Source organism: Protopterus annectens, chromosome 13.part0, assembly GCF_019279795.1.
Source record: "Protopterus annectens isolate FY-2018-M chromosome 13.part0, PAN1.0, whole genome shotgun sequence".
NCBI lineage: Eukaryota > Metazoa > Chordata > Ceratodontiformes > Protopteridae > Protopterus > Protopterus annectens.
Window position 1 is genome coordinate 522025744 of NC_056747.1, and position 14563 is coordinate 522040306.

Genomic DNA, 14563 nt, shown 5'->3' on the forward strand with positions numbered 1-14563 from the left:
TGTTAATTAAGAGAGAGTGGTTGACCATGTCGAAAGCTTTAGAGAGATCAATGAAAAGAGCGGAAGAGAGAATATTGTTGTTTCGATTCTTGTTGATAGTATCTACAAAGGAAAGAAGGGCAGTGGTGGTACTGTGGTGAGGTCTAAAGCCATGCTGACAGTTTGCTATTATGTTGTGAAGAGAGAGATAGTGCACAAGTTGCTGATGAATACATTTTTCCATGATTTTTGCTAGGGGTGAGAGAAGGGCAATTGGTCTAAAGTTGGAATAGTCAAGGGAGTTACCACCTTTATGTAGTGGTATAATATGGGAGACTTTCCAGATGTCAGGGATGGTTCCCTCTTGGATAGTTCTGTTTATAAGTAAGGATATAGGGTATGCAATTTCTTTGGCAGCTTTCTGAAGGAAAAGAGAAGGGAGCTTGTCAGCAGAAGGCGTACAAGGTTTCAGTTTGTGAATGAGTCTGTAGATGAAAGAAGTAGATACAGGTTTTAGAGAGAAGTTGTAGGAGGAGTTAGCTGTATTAGTTGGAGTATAAGAGTTGTTGGTGTTCATTTGTTTGGCTAGGGATTGAATAGTTTCAGAGAAAAAAAGAGTTGAATGCATTAGCAGTCTGGAGAGGGGTTTCTGGGTCAGCATTTAGTGGGGAAGGAGTTTTAGTAATTTCTGGGGACAGAAGTCTATTTACTGATGACCAGAATTGTTTAGAATTGTTAAGATGAGTTTCCTGAAGTTCACAGTAGAATTTTTTCTTGTCAGAGATTATTGATTTCTTAGCCAGATTTCTAAGCTGGCGGAAATGAACTAAATCAGGGTTTTGTCTATGGCATCTCCATTTAGTCCATGCTTTGTTTCTAGTATGAATGAGTTTTTTAGTATCGTTGGTAAGCCATGGGGCTGTTTTAGTCTTTACTCTAATGGAACGTTCTGGAGCATGTCTGTCAAGTATGGATAAGAAGGTAGTATTAAAGAATAAGACTGCCTCTTCCAGGGGAAGTGATTTTAAGCAATTCCAATTGCATGCTCTCAGTTCAGCTTGAAAAAGGTCTATATTAAAATGCTTGATAGAGCGAATTATCCTTGTATTTTGGAGGTTAACGCATTCTGACTTTTGTCTAGTAATGTAGGTTAGGGAGTGGTCACTAATATCGTCTGGCATAGTACCTACTTTATACTGTTTGTTGACTTTATTTGTGAGTATCCAGTCTAATATACTCTCTCTCTTACTGGGCTTATTGACTCTTGTAGTTGAGGTAATAGTTTGGGTGAAACCATGTAGGTTAATATGAGAGGAGGGATTTTCAGCATATTAATAGTGTTCCAATCTATGTTAACATCGCCAAGAATTATAGTTTCTTGGGGGTAGGTGGTAGAAACCCAGCTAAGAAAGTCTTCTAATATTGGAATGTTATTACCTGGAGGAAGATACAAGCATATAAAGTAAAGGGCTTTTTTGGTATTAAGTTGGAGATTAATAATGATGGCTTCTATTTTGCTATCTTGGTTTGGACATGCTGATTAAGTAGAGATGTTAAGTTGATTTTTGAAAAGAATTGCTACTCCACCACCTTTACATTTTAAGTGGGCATGTCTTACTATATTATAACCTTAGGGTATAATCTCAGAGTCTTTTGTGCCTGGGTTTAGCCAGGTTTCTGAGAGGCATAGAATGCCAAAAGAGTGGATATCTAAGAGGGCATGGATGTAGGGTATTTTCTTATTTGTACTTTGAATGTTAAGGTGTCCTATAAGAAAGTTATTATTGAGGTTAGATGAGCAGCTTTGGGGAGGAGGGGAGATAGGGCCAGGGTTGGGGTGGATGTCACCATCTTGTAAGGTAGGATTAACTAGTTTAGTTAAATAGTTGCTCTTTAGAAATGTTAGAAGTTTTGTTTTTTTGTCTGATTGTAAGAGGTAGGTAAGGTGATATAGCCTGTGGAATTTAGATAGATGATAGCTAGGGGTGGAATTAACATTTGAGTATGATGTGAAAGTGTATATAGTAGAAGTGTGTTTTTGTGAGGAGTTATGATAGGTGTTAAGTGAAATTTCAAAGAAGGTGAGATGGTATGTTGAGAGAAGGGTGGTCAAGAGTAAGACTGAGAGTATAGGCATAGTTGGTAGGAAGGGAGTCATTATTTAGTAGTCTGAGAAGTGAGGAGGAAAGAGGAATGTAAAAAGGAGAGACGATATGTGAGGTAAGCTAGAGAGGGGGTAGTATACGTGTTAAAAATGTAGGTGAAGGACTATTGAATTCTATAGGGAAATAAAGAATGATATGACTGGAGAAGAAAGAGGAGGGGTAGAGAGAGAAGTATAAGAAAAGGTGAAAGGTAATATAAGAATTAAGGTAATAGGGCAAAGAAAGAGAAGGGGGGAGTGGAAGGGGTGTGTTAAGGGTTGGTAACAATTTGGCGGGAGGGAGAGGGATAGGATAGGAGGGATAGGGGGTGTGGCCATAGAGCTATAAGAATAGGACCCCTGGGGTGGGTGGGAATTGGGGGTAGGGAGGGGAGCGGAGTGAGCCCGCAGGGCAAACGGAGCGGGTAGACACCACAGAAGGTCAGATGAGAAAGGAGACAATCAGAAATAGCAGGAAAGTAGCATAGGATGGGTGAGAGTCTAGCAGGAAAGGGTAAGAACGAGACCAGTAACACTAATAAGTTAAACAGCAGAAGCTAATATAGAGCCAGTGTAAAGCATAAAGAAGTAAGGGAGCAGGAGTGAGATAGGTATGGAAGTGAAAGGCAGGAATAAGGATAAGATAACAGTATGGAGTAGAGGGAGGAACAGATAAACAGTAAGGTAAAGAGACGAGAGCACAGCAACGGATAAGGACAAGTAACAGCCTTACAGCTAGAGCCAAGAGTAGCTGCAAAGAGGTCTAGAAGAGGGGGGTATCCCACTATGTAGTGCAGGTAGAGAGATAGGGACAGGGGGTAGTAACTGAGGTAGGGCAGAGAGGAGGCTGAGTAAACAAGTTAAGGAGAAACAGAGGCAGTAAATAAGAAGGGAATGCAAAAAAAGGGGGGGGGAGCAAAGAATTAGAGGTAGCTGGCTGTTGGAGGCTGGAGCATAGGTAAGCCCTTCTCAGGCATAAGACAGAATTAGGAGGGATGAGAGACATATTCTATAATCATACCTCTAAATCTGTTAGCTAAAATATCAGCATCAAAGTGGCCATAGCTGCTCCAGAAAACAACTCTCAGAAACACGCAAAAACATACTCGGAGGCTCTAAATAAGAACCTGCTTAAACAACAGAGACCTCCTAAGCATACACCCAAGCAACCCCCATCCCACAACAGAAACCAGGTAACACATACATCACAACGTCAGTGTGCCAAGCAAAAACAGCCCGTAAGACTAAATAACACACCTAACACACTAGCAATCGGTGATTCTATCATCAGGCACACAGACGTCCCACTCACTAGAGGAGAAGGTTACCAAAAGCTGCCTGTCGGGTGCCAGAATCCGCCACATAACACATGCACTCAGGTCACTCCACAACAAGTACAAATATGACTCTGTCTTTGTACATGTTGGCATAAATGACCTGAGACGTACCTCCCTGGACTACATGAAAAGCAACATGGAGGAACTCTCTGATCATGTAGCCCAGGCTGGTATGACTTTGACTCGGAGTAGCATCCTGCCCTCACCCAAAATTATGCCAGCATACGAAGAAAAAATGATCAGTTTCAACAATTGGTTAAACTACTGGTGTCATTCAAAGGGGATCCAGTACTTGTCAGACTAGGATGACATGCTTGACAAGCCACACTGCTTCGCCGGAGACGGCTTGCACCTGTCACTCCTGGGCTTTCGAATACTGGCCAAGACTCTTGCTGCCCCAATACTGCCTTTTTTAGGTAAGGCTCAAAAGACAAACCCGTCTCCATAAACAACAATAACAAACAAAAACTGAGGGTAATGCAGCTCAACGTCAGAAGTCTAAATCTCAAAATGCACGCACTCAAGGCTCTCCTTAGTATGGAAGAAATTGATGTATGTGCAGTGACAGAAACCTGGTTCAAGGCTCCAGAGAGCACCCCAGCACTACCAGGCTATAACTCCTACATACTTTTAGGTCCCAAAACCAGGACCGGAACACAAAAGGAGGGGGTGTGTCTATATTCATCATGAACACCCACACCTCCAGGTTAGTAGCACAGCACTCGGAATCTGAGACCATCCAAGTGCAATTGACAGAGGGTAAATTGACTGTTCAATTTATAGCTTGCTACAGATCTCACACCTTGTCTCAGGACCCTCATGCAGCATTCCCGAGAACATTAGAAAGTATAAAGATTCTACCCAACACCATGCTACTGGGTGACTTCAACTATCCAAACATTGACTGGGAAAACTACTCAAGCTCAAATGCCCTAGCCCAATGCTTCCTTGAGTTTATAAACTCAAACGCCCTTGAACAGCTGGTCACCACTCCCACAAGAGGTGACAACATACTGGACCTGGTCATCACCAACATGGGGAACCTATGTCCCACACCTGAGGTAAACTCGTCATTGGTAAGATCAGATCACAAACTAATCACACTGGACATTGACATCCCGACCCCCCCCCCCCCAGTCAAGGAAATCAAGGTAAAAATACTTCTCTAAAGCCAACTTCACACTCCTCAAGACCAAGGTGGGAAGTTTCAAAGCCCCAATCAAATGGAAAATGATGACCCATCGGCAGAATCCTTTACAAGTGCATTCTATGAACACCTTCAAGAATGCATGGACTGAGCCATCCCAAGTAAAACCTAGACCAACTCCTCAAAAAAGAGGAAGCCAGTCTGGTGGACCCGGACATCAATAAACTTTACAACAGAAGGAGGAAACTCCTGCAAGATAGAACAAAATCCCAAAATAAGAAGGCATCTCTGATTAACATCAGTAAACAACTGCGCTCCCTCATTAAATCATCCAAGGCCAACTTTGAAAGAAAAATAGCCAGTGACTCTAAGGATAACCACAAGGCCTTCTTTAACTAACTCTGTCCCTACAAGCATTCAAAACACATTATCCAAAGCCTCCTTTAAAGACCTCATCAAGCAACATCTCAAGGAAAGTTGGCAGTACCATGATTGCTCCCCAGGCTAGTGAAAGCAGATAACACATACATACAAAATCTAGAGCACTTGATAATAGTTTTCAATCTTACTCACGTGCACTGGCTAATCTACAATGTATGTACTGTATGTGTGTACTATGTATGTATTCTACCTATGTTCCAAATTTCAGCTGTACACCACAAATCTATTAATTACCTTTATTTTTAAAATTGATATTTTTTTTGTTTGTTCTCTCCACTGTAACAGTTTATGTGCCGCATACCTCTGTAAAAACATGTCTCCTGTAATTTGTGTGTATACTGATCATGTCTAAATAACTAAATGTGTCTGTAATTTTTCTTTGTGGAGCTTTTCTCCCCAGGCCTCTGCTGAAAAAGGGCCTTTTCAGCTCAGTCAGACACCCCCGGTTAACAAATGTAAAATAAAAATAAATAAAATAAAAATAAATAAACTATGTCGAGTCTAGGGGCAAACTCTCAGATATGCTCCGAGCTAGTGCATAATGGCCATAAATACACTGAACCAACCGACATTGCCAACATCCTGGCTGACAAGTTCAGTGCAAACCTCACCCCCCCCTCCACCAAAGGGGCTAGCACCCATCCCAGAAGAATGTGGCGCTCCAGATATCTCAGACACACAAGTAAAGACAGCCCTTGCAAAGGCCAAAAACACAGCATCAGTGGGACCAGGTACTATCCCAGGTTGTGTCTTACACGAGCTTCAAAATGAACTAACCCCCCCATCTCAAATCACTATTCAAACTCAGCCTCTCTACAGGCTATGTACCGAAAGAATGGCATACAGCAACAGTCGTACCACTCCACAAAGGTGGTGCCACAACTGACCCTGGGAACTATCGCCCTATAAACTTGACTAGCTTGGTCTGCAAAGCCATGAAACACGTTATCATAGAGCTTATTAACAGGGACATTGGGAACCTCCAGACACTGGACCCCACCCAGTTCGGCTTTGTTAAAAGCAGATCTTGCCTCCTGAAATTGGTAGACTTCTTCGAAACAGTCAGCAAGGCCATAGATGAAGGGAAGGTGGTCCACACAGCATATCTGGACCTCGCTAAGGTGTTTGACACCATCCCACACTCAGCAATCATGGACAAACTCACCAGCTTAAATATCAACCCCCATGTCACGAGATGGGTTGCCAATTGGCTCTCAGACAGAACCCACACGGTAAGAGTGTCAGGCGCCATGTCTGACTCTAAGCCAGTCACAAGCGGAGTCCCACAGGGCTCAGTCCTGGAACCCCTCCTGTTCTGTATATATTTCTCCGAAGTACAGGCAAAGGTGGAGGGACTGTGGCTAACCAAGTTGGCAGATGACTGTAAATTGGGTACAGCTGACAGACATCCTGCAAAAGGGTCTCACAGAGACAAACACCTGGTGTCAAAGTCACGGCCTCAAGCTAAATGCCAAAAAATGCATAGTAATCCCATTTGGAAAAAACAAAGTACCTACATACTACCACATAGATGGGAATCCACTAAGTACAGAAGAAGTAATTAGGGACCTGGGTACCCAAGTAGATAGCATGCTCTCCTTTGATAACCACATAGCCAAAATGGTCAGGAAATCCTTCTATGTGGCACACCTGATCACAAAGGGTTTCTCATCCAGATCCAAGGAGGTGATTGTGCCCCTTTACTCCTCACTCATTAGGCCCATAATAGAGTACAATGCCCCATTTGGGATGTACCTCACTAGACACCTGCAACAACTAGAAAGACCACAGAAGTACCTCACTAAGAGGATTAAGGGCCTTAAACAATTACCCTATGAAGCATGACTAAAAAAGCTCCAGCTCTTCTCAGTCGCCACCGCCTGCTCAGAGGTGACCTATGTCTGACCTATAGGGCCATGTCAAACCCTGAACTAATGGACATGCTTCACCTCAAAAAAATGAGATCCCTCAGAACCACTCGTTCTAGCGACTTGAACCTATGTACAACAATAAACAGGACATGCTGGAGGGATAGATTCCTGTCCCAGCGACACCCCTCACTCTGGAATAGAATCCCAATCCATATTCGACAGAGCTCCTCTCTGACCCTCTTCAAGAGAAATCTTGATGAGTTGATGGGTAATCGTAAGTTCTACCTTGGGATCACTTCAGGAGCCCTATTGACAGAGGCCCAGGTTACTAATCTAATGGGGAGGCGAAAGCCATCACTCTGTGGCTAGGCTTATAAATGCCCATGGGCAGATAGCCTAGTACTTACCAATGAACCTATGAAAAAATAATCAGAGACAAAAGCACATAACCACTGACAAATATAGCTCCAAGTATACTACCTGAAATTTTGCTGAAGACTGGGAAGCTTGGAATACAATCGTCTGCATTATTTGGAAACTGCAGGCTTTAATAATAGGAGGAAAAAGACTCACTGCACAAGAAAAAGAACCCAAATCACAGAATTTCTAAACCGCTAGAAAAGTTTTGTCAGCAGCAGGAGCTCCATGAACTCAAAACAGCTGCATATTCTTATTTGGTTCCATTTGGAGTGCCACAGATGCCTCATCTTGCAATTGGTCTGTTAGCTGATGACATTAGACATTCATGCGTCATAGATGAAACAACCAGGACTGGCCATCTAAAGTACAATAGCGAGTGGAGGAAAGGAGCACTTTAGAAACAAGTTAGAAATACTCCGGAACATTACTGCATGGATCTTTTGCTTATGCAGTGGAAGAAACTGGATTACTACATAATGTGCATCAGTCCCAGTATGTATTTATGTGGCCACTGGGGGATCAACCAGATAATGGATTGTTAAGGCAAAGAACATTGCAGTTTTATTTACTATTTTCCAATAGTAACTACTAATTTTTGTTAGTTGCACTTTAAGATGTCATCAAAGAATGCAGTAATCATTATTGTACATATTTAAGTTGTAATTTGAGGATGTTCGCTTATTTTTTTTTAGGAGTGCACAGACGGTCTGTGGGTGTGGAAGATCATTTTGTATTATAGAGCTCACACTGTAGGCATGTGTAGGACAAATGCAGAAATTGGTGCAAAAGAGTTAAGGTGTCAGATAATAGTTAATTTGTAATGTTCTACTTTTCATGTTTCACAGATATTACTTGAAGGGAACCTTGAGGGCTATGTAATAGATACCCAATGTTTTTGCTAAAATGTACAAGTAATAGGATCTTATTCACAGCTTGACACAATAGTGTCAGAACTTGTACATGCACAGGCATGACATAACACCTTGTATTCATATGGCTGAGTGTGGCGTGCAGGGGAGATATGTTGATAGGCGGCTAGAAATGTAGAACTGAGAACTCCCACATTCAGATGACAGGGAATAATGCAGACCACAAAAACTTTAGCCTGTACTGCGGCTTGAGGTATCCTTGTACAAAAACAAACATAAAAAAAGAGGTGGTCTTTTTTCTGTTTAGTCCCATCTGTGTGCTGCTACTAACCATACTTGTCCTCTCTACTTTTACCTAAACCTCTTCAAGTTGCCTTTAAAACCCCACTGTTGTAGTCTGTCATCTTCAGCAAAGCATTCCACAGATCTACCACTCTCACTGCAAAGTAACATTTCTTGAATTCGATCTTAAATTTTCTCCCAGCCATGTTCTGTCTTCCTCACCCATTTTTTCTCTTTCCAGTTCTACCACCACCACCTGCCTGCTACTTGATATGATGCATTCATAACTTGTCCTCATTGTCTATCTCTTCTGAACAGATGCATAGAAAAGTCAGTATCCATCTGCCCGAAATGTAATGGTAAATTCAGGAATGAGCCTCTCGGGAGGAACTCCTGTGTTAATAAACTGTACAACAAAATAAGGAGAATAATGAAACGTTACAAGAAGTCACCATTTCCCTACCTCAGGACTGCACTGAAACATGCCAGCAAGGAACTTAAAACCACTATTAGAAACTTCAAAGCAGAGTATGAACTTAAGGTTGCTGTAGATTCCAAAGAAAACATTCAGTTATGTCTGAAAATGAAGGAATGATGTCCAACAAGGCACTGAGCTCATCCATACTATCACCCATTTTAACCAAAGGATATAGTTAATTTATTAGTAGAGACATTTTGTGCCAACATTGCTCCCACTGTCCCTAAGAAATTAGTTTCCCCTAAAAATCACTTTGGAACAAGTCCTAGAATCCCTATCAAAGGCTACAAAAAATACTTCATTGGGACCAGTCGGTATATCAGGCTACATTATCATCAGTGCCAAATATGCACTGTCAGAGTCATTATGTAAACTGTTCCACCTCAACCTATCTACATTTTTTTTCCTGATGGCTGGAGAACATCAACTGTGATTCCTGTACACAACAGTGGTCCTTCTACACACCCGAGCAATTATAGACCCATCAGTCTTCCCAGCCTTGTATGCAAAGCCATGGAGCATATCATAACAGAGCTCATTTATGCAGACATAGGCAACCTAACTGATCTAAATCCCAATCAGTTTGGTTTTATGAATGGCAGGTCCTATCTCCTGAACCTGTTAAGCTTCTTTGAAAAGGTTACATGGACTGTGGGCAGTAGTCATTCTGTGCACACTGCTTATCTTGACCTGGCCAGTACTTTCGACACTCTTCCGCCATGCTGGTATTATTCAAAAACTAGACAAGATCAATGTAAATCCCTACATTGTCCACTGTATTGCAAATTGGCTATCCAGTAGGGTTCATAGGTGAGTACTAGGCTAGCTGCCCTTGTGCGCCACTTTAAGCCTAGCCAATAGCCAAGTTGTGAAAGTTGCTGGTTCCTTTTCTGAATGAAAAAAAAATGTAACTAGTGGGGTACCACAGGGATCAATTCTAGATCATCTTTGTTTGGCATTTATTTTGCAGACATCCAAGTCAATGTCCCATAAGTTTGGTTGATCAAGTTTGCTGACAGCTGCAAACAGGACACTTATCCATGCTTCGACTGGTACTAGACAGTTCCAGTAACAGCTGGAACTTGCACATACATGTTGTAGCAAAAATGGGCTCTAAACAGAAAATAAATGTGCAGCATATTAGCATTTGGTAGATAGGTTGTTCCCACCTCATGTGTTATAAATGGTATTCCTTTTCAGACAGATAGTCATAAGAGACCTAGCTACTTAAGTGAATAACTCTCTCTCTCATTTGATCATCATGTTTCCACCATAGTCAGGAAATCCTGTCTGACCCATTTGCTTTCTAAGGGCAGATCTGCAACATCAACAGACATTATCCTACCACTGTTCTCTACCCTTAGACACATCACTGAATATAATGCACCCTTTAGTATGTACAAATCCAAGCATATTGCAAAATTGAAAAGGCCTCAAAGATTTCTAAACAAAAAAATACAAGGTCTTGAATCTTTCAACTACCCTGATAGGTTAGCACAATTCTTATACTCTGTAGCGTACTGGTTGCTGAGTGGTGACCTGTGCATTTTGAGCCATGAAAGACCTAGTCATATTTGACCTACCATTTCCTTGCAAAACCAGTGGCTCTACAAACACCCGTACTAAGGTCTTAAATCTGCACGCTCCTAACTCAATGTATTCCTAACATATGCAATAAGTCACCACTACAGGTCAAGTAAAGTATTACTATGGCTACCTTTAAGGCTAGTCTTGATGACTAGATGGGAAGACACAAACTTACACCAGAGTTATCATGTGCAGCCCTGCTTAATATTAGGTGCTCAAAAAGGGTCTGCTTAAAAAATGTATATGGCTTAGGCATCTTATGGTCTCCATGATTGCTTGTCTAGTATATTCCTATGTTTTTTCATCATTTTCCTAATAGTCCACATTGTAACACAACACAGTCTTAATGATGTTGCATTGCCATTGTTAATATGAATTTAAGACATGAATGTAGCATCCCAGATAAGGTCTTACCACTGTATTGCATCGGAGGGCTGGTACCTGCAACTCTGAGATCCACATCCCGTTTCAGTATATGGCAGTATTCTGTTTTTCACCAGTGTCCTACCATATCACACAGCACAAGTCAGCTTTGACATTATAGTAGTCTGATCTGTGTTCTGTTCCATCTAGCCTAGGAGTGATACTTTCTGCACATAAGTTGTACCTTTGTCCTACCACCAAATTGGGCAGTCTTGCACATTTTTACATTGAACTTCAAATTTCACACCTCTGTCAATCTGTCCATCCGCCTTCCTACACCATGTTATGTCAAGATGGAGTTGTCCATAGTTGGCATTTTGGAGTTAATTATGTTTTGTAAAGTCATTGAAATGTGTGACTCTGCCACCAAAACAAGACCAGCCACAGGATCTTCCTTACTGCTCTGCACTGGTCACGTCTCACTCCCATAATTATTTTCTAACTGCCACTCCATTACCCAGCCAGTTGCCTGTCTAGTTCACTAAAATGGATCTCATCGTCATATACTTACGTTCTGCCAGCCTTATTTGAAACAGTGTCAAAGGCCTCAATGCCTTGATGTACAATAACCACAGAGCTCCTCTTGTAAGACTTGGAGGTATCCCAGTAACAGAATGGAAATTAATTGAACTAGCAAGACCTTTGCTTCGTGAATCTGTGCATCTGTCCATCTACTTGAGTGTAAATCTATAGTTTCACAAGCCTGACCACATTATTTCCTGTGCAAGAGTTCCTGGAGAAGGAAGTAAAGCTGAATGTTCTGGAATTACTTGGCTCCTTCCTGAACTCGTCATTTTGAAACGTGTACACACAGTTGTAGCTTTTTACTTGTACTGCAGTTGCCAGATGCAGTCTGTAAATTATTATTTATTTTTTTGCCTGAGTTAATCCCAGTAGACAAGTGGCCTATTTTAGGAGGGGCCAGAGGTGATATTTCTACAGACAGGAAAAATTTGAGCAAAATACAAAGGAAAGCTCCTTGTTTCTCCATTAGCTGTTAGATTTAGAAGAATGCTTCTAATCTCCTCCCAGCAGGAGGAATAAAATGCCTTGTAGAAGCTTTTATTCAAACCAGTTAAGTGACCTTGTGGACAAGCTCAGTATCATTCTCTGGCATAGCATTATAACCTTCAGCTGTCACAGTAACCTGTAAAACAGCATACTTCATTATCACTGCAGCCATAATACTTACTGTATCTGAACTGAATCACTCTACAGACTCGCAAGACGCTGTCTGTGAGTCAGATATAGTGTCCATACATAGCACTTCCGCTGTGGATATTTTTTTAATTAACAAATATTTGCCAGTCCATATTATATGAAACATTCATCAACTTTTTTATTCCACTACCTTTCCTTATCGATCAATTCTCCAGTATCATGTAATGGAGACTAGGAAAACGAAGTCTACAGTGATTGAGCTGGGTCTGGTATCCAACCTGTGACCTAGAGAGTAAAAAGAACAAAAGTAAAAGTGTACCAAGGTTTTAAGCCCAGAGGATATCACCATAGCTCTTAAGTTTAAGAGAATGTTTCTAATCCATTTCCAACAGGAGGAATAAGATGCCTTCTAGAAGTTTTAAAGTTTATTCAAGCCAGTTAAATGAGCTGGTAGACAAGCATTCTTGTTCATTTAACTGGCTTGAATAAATCTTTTTAACATTTAAATTTTTGGTTGCAAAATATGTAGATTTATACTGGATGTTGTACAAAGAAACTTGTGCTTAATTTGTAACCGTATTTATATATATATATATATATATATATATATATATATATATATATATATATATATATATGGTATTTTTATTAATAAAAATAACTTAATCTTTTTATAGGTTAGTACTAGGCTAACTGCCATTGCGAGCCATTTTAAGCCTAGCCAATTATCCCCTGTGAGATTCAAACACTGTACCTTGTGTTTGTAAGGCAAACACCTCAATCATTAGGCCACCCTCCCAACCCAGTAACTGCCATGGGTCCTTCACCTAAGTTACACCCAGCCAAGCATATAGGAGCTGGTTTTAACATGTCCTCTCAAAGACAAAACCGTATGAGTGTAGCACTCTCCTAATACTGCATTGTACTGCATATCACGTTTGGTGCTCGAGTCCAAGGAGCTGATGAGTAGGAAGTGCCCACAGCCTGTTGATTTTTGTTAGACACACCTTTACGAGTAGTTTAAGCAAAACAAGTTTTAATAACTGCTTGCAAAGTATACAAATTCTCACTGATGTTAATCATTCCCACTGCTGCAGTAGTCCTTAGGCTATATGGGTTGTTTCCTGCCTAAGAAACAACAGCCGGCCACCTTCAAAAAGCTGTGGCTGTCCCCAACTCCTTCACTCTGACTGCAGAGTGGCTAATCCCAAGGGGGGAAATCAGCAGTCAGAGTGAAGTTTTCTTCAGTACTTTCTTCCCATCCCAATAAGAAATATCAGTTGGTGTTCACATGAGCAGCAATCAGTTAAGAACTTCATTTTGCCAGATAAATCCCCATTGGGGATCCTCTTCACTCAAAAATGATTGCCCTATTATAGCATGTAAATGTTTTTTGACTAAAAGTAGTATTTTCTCTTTAAGCTTCCTGTCAGAGACCACTATTTTTAGCTTAGAGTATTTATTAAGGTATTTGGGGCTAATTTTGTGGTAATTTGTGTACTGCTCGTGTAAATTTTGAATTTTGAGGGTTAGAAAATTTTAGAGGAACAAGCGGGAACTTTAGACAGTGTAATGCTTAATGCTCACATTGTGACAAACCTACCTACCATTTTGAGTTTGTCAGTGTGTGTCTGAATGGTACTGGCAGGAGAATTCTATTCTAGCTTTAGTTTTTATAACTTAAACTGGAAAATGTGTGAGTGCAAGAGTGCTTCCTGTGAACACTCAGTGGCAAATTACTTTCCGATTGACTTGTTCCAGTTACTTTTACCATTTTGGTGCTTTTCCCCCCAGTTACATACTCTGGTCCAGCTGGCTCTTTTCCCACAGTACCTAGAAAGAAAAAAAATATATCACTTACCAGGTAGTCCTTACTATTGTCACAGAGTCCATCTGTGCCCCATCCTACAATGAGTGAACCTGCAGTAGCCACTGGTTGTTCCACAGACTACACTCTTACCTCTCAGGCTTCCTGTGCTGTATGTTTTGTCCAGAATGAACCAGAAGTTAGCTCTGTCCTCTGTGGCTGTTGCAGTGTCCAATACATTTATGGGAGAATCATCTTCTCTAGGCCCGGGAGTACTCTGGGAGATTCTTCTTTGGGTAACCAGGACAAGAGACAATTAGATTGGGCAGTTATCCCTCTTTCAAGTTGATCCTTTTCTGCTGGAACCCCTTTTAAGAAAAAAAAACAAAAACAATTAAATGTTCTGATAGCTATTACCATTAAAAAAGATGAGTCCCTTACTTTGGTTAGATAGGAATTGCAGGCAATAAATCCTGGTATGCAGAAGTATTTACAGATGGGCATTCCCTGTAAAGTTATTCTTGGGGAAACTGGATCTGATGATTCTAATTTTGAAACAACGTTTTGGGGAATAAAAGTTTCTTTTGTAGTTGACTTGTGACAGTACGTCTCTCTTCT